Source organism: Gracilinanus agilis, chromosome 4, assembly GCF_016433145.1.
Source record: "Gracilinanus agilis isolate LMUSP501 chromosome 4, AgileGrace, whole genome shotgun sequence".
Taxonomy (NCBI): Eukaryota; Metazoa; Chordata; class Mammalia; order Didelphimorphia; family Didelphidae; genus Gracilinanus; species Gracilinanus agilis.
In genome coordinates, this window is record NC_058133.1 from 413528255 (window position 1) to 413534355 (window position 6101).

Here is a 6101-nt window from a genome sequence, read left to right on the forward strand (position 1 = left end):
TTCTTCCTTCCTTCCTTCCTTCCTTCCTTCCTTCCTTCCTTCCTTCCTTCCTTCCTTCCTTCCTTCCTTCCTTCCTTCCTTCCTTCTCTGTAAAATAGGGTTAATAATAGGGTTGTTGTGAGAATAAAGTGAGAGACAGCATATATAAATCACTTTGCAAACCTTAAACTATTCTATAAATGCTAGCTTCTATTATTCTAACTCATCTTCTCTTTTAATCCATTGAAACCTATCCTTTTGGTCACCATCATCCCATCTTCTCTACATCTTGCTCTGGACTTATTTTTTAGCCTTTCTTTAGTTTTGAACTTGAACACTTCTTGCAGGAGTATTCTAAACCTCTTCAGCCTTGCTATGCCACTCTTTCCCACCTCTCTCGGCAGATGAACTTGCATCTTGTCTTACTGCGAAAATTGAGATCATCTGTGTGTATTTTACTGTAATACACTATACAGCAAAACTCAATATCCCTCCATTATCTCTTCCTTCCTTTTACTCCATTATCTGAGATATTCCTTTATCTTGACAAGACTGACCTTTTAAACTTATCCACTTGATCCCATCTCTCCCATTTCTTCCAAAAGATTACCCCTTTGATCATTTTCTCTTCTACTGTCTGCCTTTGTCTCTGTTTGTGTTTGTGTCTCTTTGTGTCTCTGTGTCTCCTTCTGTCTCTGTTTCAGAACACATTTGCTTTTTTGGTTACCATGTCACACTATTGACTTTTGGGGTTTGCAGTTCACTAAAATACTCTTTGAATCTAGTCATTTAACTGGATTTAAATCTAGTTGATTATACTGTGATCCAGCCCCACATCTCTTTGTCTTTCCCACAAAAATGCCATGAGATACTTTATCAAATATTTTGCTAGAAGCCATTACTTCTCTTTCCTCACTTTCTACTCATGTATCAAGCCTGTGCAGTCTGATTTTATTCCGCCACTTGACTGAAACTGCTTTCTCCAAGATTATACTTATCTCTATTTTTTTAAACCCTTACCTTCCGTCTTGGAGTCAATACTGTATATTGGCTCCAAGGCAGAAGAGTGGTAAGGGCTAGGCAATGGGGGTCAAGTGACTTGCCCAGGGTCACACAGCTGGGAAGTGTCTGAGGCCAGATTTGAACGTAGGACCTTCTGTCTCTAAATCCACTGAGCTACCCAGCTGCCCCCACAATTATCTCTTAACTGCTAAAACTTTCTTCAGTCCTCCTACTTGACCTCTCTTCAGCTTTTCAACTCTGTCCTACTATCTTGGTACTCCCTCCTGGTCCTTCTTTCTGTAGTCCCTTTTGTTGGGCCATCACCCATTTAATGCCCACCAGGTAAGACTATCCCCTAAGGCTTTGTCTTGAGTCCATTTTTCCCCCTCTTCATTGTCAGAGCTTTCATAGTTGCCATGAATTCACATACTATTTCTATAGAGATAATGCCCAATTCTATGCATATAGGCCAGTTCTCCTCCCTAAACAGATCTGCATTACCAGCTACCTGTTAGATGTGTCTGCCTAGTTGATCTCAGACATTTCTAACTCAGTATACTATATGCAAAATAGAATTCATTGTCTTCTTTCCTAAACTTGTCCTTCCTGGAAACTTCTGTGTTTCTGTTGTGGTCACCATTAACATTTCAGTCACCCCAGTTTGCAGTCTCAGGATTATCCTTTACTCTTCTCTTACCCTCACTCTGCTGTCCTCAGTATCTCATCAGTTATCAAATTTTGTTGATTTTACATCCCAAATATCTCTTTGAACCCTCCTTCCCATTCAATAATAACAACAGCTAGCATTTTTGTAGCACTTTAAGGTCTTTAAAATCCTTTACAAATATTATATCATTTGTCCTCACAATAGTTGGGGGAAAAAGCACTTTTATTTTCTCATTTTACAGATGAGAAAACTGAGGCATAGAGAAGTTAAATGACTTGCTCAGGGTCACAAAACCAGTAAATGTCAGAGACTGGATTTGAACCCAGGTTGAAATTTGAACTTCATTCATCTCCCTAGGACTTACTTTACATGCTATAGATTCCTCTTCACCCTGGAAACTTACTCCACCCTTGAATTTTCACTTTGGGAGGACTCTCTGTTCCTAAAACCTGATCTTGTGATTGGCTGATTCCTTTTAAAACTCCAATTTAAGGGAGAGGCCCTGGCCAGAGATGCTTCTACCTTTCTCCAGGCTGCACTATTGACTCACTACCAGACCTCCACCTGATTCGGTCTTTCCTCACCTCCTCTTTAGCTCCCTTTTTATATGCTTTCTTCCTCCTTTAGAATATAAGCTCTTTGAGGGTTGGTGCTTTCTTTATGCTCCTATCTGCATCCCCAGCACTTAATATAGCACCCCACACAGAGTGAGTGGTTTATAAATGCTTGCTGACTGACTAACTGACTCAGTCCTTCCTGGCTCCAGGTCCAGAGCTCTATACACTGTGCCACTGGCTGTCTAAGAGCTTTCATGGCCAACACTTTAGTTTAGATCATCATCTCTTGCTTAGTTATCATAATTGCTTCTTTATTGCTCCTATCTGTTTCCAAACTCTCCTCTCTCTAATCTGTCTTATTAAAGATTCTAGCCTAACCTTCTTAAGCCACATTTCTGAGTATGCCACTCCCTTGCTCAAGAATCTTCAGTGGTTCCCTATTACTTCCAGACTAATATGTACATTCCTCAGCCAACTTATCTTGATTTATTTCCTCTTATTCCCTTTTACATTATCAGGCCTTTTAGATACTCCACAGAATTGGCATCCCATCTCCTTTCTGCATGGTATATAGTTCAGACTGCTCTCCCATGTCTGGAACACACTCCCTCTTTACTTCCACCTTTTAGAATCCTTATTTTCCTTCAAGATTCAAATGGGTGCTGTCATCTATGTGAAGCCTTTCCTGATCTCCTTAGTCACTGATGTTGTTCCCCTCTTCAAATGACCTTTATTTACTTATCTGTGTATATGCTGTCCCCTCCCCAATACTCTGAAGAATTTAAACTCCTTGAGGTCACAGGCGATTGGATTTTGACCTTTGCATCCCCAATGTCCTAGCACAGTACCTTTTAATCAACCAATCATTTTTGTTGTTGTCGTTGCATCATTTTCAGGAATGTCTGGCTCTTTGTGACCCCATTTGGAGTTTTCTTGGCAAAGATACTAGAATGGTTTGCTATTTCTCTTTCCCGATCATTGTACAGATAAGAAAATGGAGGCAAAGAGGATCAGGAGATTTGTCCAGGATCACATAGCTAGCAAGTGTCTGAGACCAGATTTAAACTTAGGAACAGGAGTTCCTGACCCCAGGTCTGGAATTCTACCCACTATGCCACCTAGCTGCCAATCAGTCATTTAAAGACCTTCTTGCTGAGCCCTTTTTGGGGGATGCTCATCTGCCGCATCCACTTTGGGTGTTCATCTTTCACCCAACTCTCACCTGTAGCTCCAAGAAGCTGTAGCATGTGCAGTGACCATACCCTGTTAAAACCGGCTCAGCAAAGGGTAGCCAACCGGCCTCCAACTCCTCAGTGAGTTAGGAGGTTGTCCACTCCAAGGACATGAAGACTTTCACTAGTGGAATGGTTGGATGAGAAGAATGTGTTCTTAACAATTTGTAGAGTGCCTTGAGCTTGGTCAGACATTAAAGACACTGTCAACCACTGCATCCCAGGCCACTGCCAGTCATCCCGACTTTTGTCTCGCCATTGGACTTGATGCTTCTGGGAGAAAGATTGAAGCTGGTGACTTTGGACCAATTCCTCACTTCAATCCAATTCATGTTGAAGTCAAGACATTGTCCTCACGATCCAAAAATGAAGGACAAACAACAGGAGCCAGACAGCCAAACACAAGAGATGCAAAGATAAAAATAAAACAATTCCTCCCTTCAAGGAGTTTACATTCTAATAGAAGAGTTCACACACACACACACACACACACACACACACACACATATTTAGCACACATACACAGAACAGAAGGGACTTTGGGAGGTAAGGGGCTACAGCTGGGGGGAAGTTAGGAATTGGGGAAAATTTGTTTTGGAAGATGATGCTTGAATAAGTTTGAAGGAAACCATGGATGTCAGGAAAGTAAAGGTGAGGAGAGAGAACATTCTAGGAATGGGAAAAAGTCAACATTATGGGAGATAAAGAGCCATGTGTGAGGAAGTGTGGCTGGATTGTAGAAGGTGTGAAGAGGAACTTTGTGTAAGAAATCTAGAAAGACAAGAAGGAGCCAAGTTTTATTGGAAAGAGTTTTAAATGTTAGGCAGAAAAATTTATGTTGTATTGGTGAGATAATGGGAAACATACAGTAGTTAGCTGCTTCATAAATGTTTGTTAAATTGCTGACTTAAAATTCAATTATAATGTTTGCAATGCTAATACCACTGGTATCCTCTGGATTTCCCTTAGAACACAAAATGCACATTAAGATATTTATCTAAGGTTCAAAAGAACAAATGTTTCTGTTGTGTGCTTCATTAAAAAAATCCAAGATGCCTTAGCTGAATTTTCCCCAGAAGTTATTTCATTCTCTTTATAAATTTTGAATTTTTGCCAGGTCCACAAAATAGTCCCACTGAGACTAGATAAAATTAATTCATGTTGGTCGAAATTGTAATCTCAAATGATATGTAAAATGATTTATTTTAAATGAATGCATTATTTTAAGATCCATTAACATCACACAATCTACTTCTAAAATGTTATTAGATCTATATTATTCTATTCTGTGTGTATTTAGCCCTATTAACTTTGCTGATGGCCTCTAGGTGGCACAGTGGAAAGTGTCTGGCTTTGAGTCCGGAGGTCTCATTTCGAGGTTCTAATGTGCCCTCACGTACTTCGTATCTGTATGACCTTGGGCAAGTCACTTAACCCTGTTTACCTCAGTTTTCTCATCTGTAAAATGAGCTGGAGAAGGAAATGGTAGAGTACTCCAATATCTTTGCCAAGAAAACACCAAATGTGGTCACCAAAAGTGGGACATATCTGAAAAGACTGAACGAATGACAAACTGCTGATAGCAGATTATGATAATCTATTGAAACATTTCTCTTGTTCTGTCTTTGAATAATAGGAATTCAGGGTGGAAGAAAGGGAAACTCTTTCATTTGCCATGTGAGGAAATTTAGAGTCAGGGAGGTGAAATAACTTCCTTGCCTAAGGACCCATAGAGTTAGCTGGCAACAAAATCAATTTTAGAATCTAGAGCTTGGTGCAGTGCCTTGTATGTAATAAATAGGTCAATTTTGAATCAATAGTTTTGCTTTCTCCAAAAAAAAAGTGTTGATGAAATTTAAATTAAGTTTGTTATAAAGTGGAATACAAATAGCAACTTTTTTCTCTTTTTTAGGATACACATTCAACAGAAGTAAGAAATTTATTAACAATCTTCTAATTTCAGGAAAGCATTTAAAAATTTGTCCATACCCTTAAGGAAATAGATTAATTTTGTAAAAGGGGAGGATCTAATGAAATGTCCTTATTGATTTCAATAAAACATATTCATGGTCAAGAAGTAGATAAGAATGGGTAATATGATGAATATGCAAAAGTAGGGAATAAGTCTATTAGGAAAATCAGTGCTATTATCCAGGATACTTCACCATGAACTAATAGGAAAAAATCATTACAAATTAAAATGAAATTTAAATGCACAAATCTGTAAAGGACAGAAGGCTCATTTGACTTAAATCTTTCAAATAAAATGATGTAAGTAAAACCACCAGGTTTTGTTAGTACATGCTAAGTGAGGGATAAAAAAAATGCAACCAGGTAGTTTGTGCCTGAATTGCTTTAGGTGAGTGACCTGGAAAATGGTTTCTATCTTCCTTTTCATTTTATATGTATAGAAATAGCATATAGTCGGCAGAAGTCAATAGCTTGAAGAATGCCGCAATATGAACATCTTGACTAAAAAAGAGAAAGACAATAGTCCCGAGAATTCTAGATATGCTGAGATCTTTTTGATTCTTACAGTAAAGGAGGGAGAGGGGATACAATCCCATTCCCCATCTCAGGTGATGTAAATACAGTTGGTCATCACAGATAATGAGGTTTTACTTAACAAAGCATAAGACTAACAGTAGAAATGAGATAGTTATA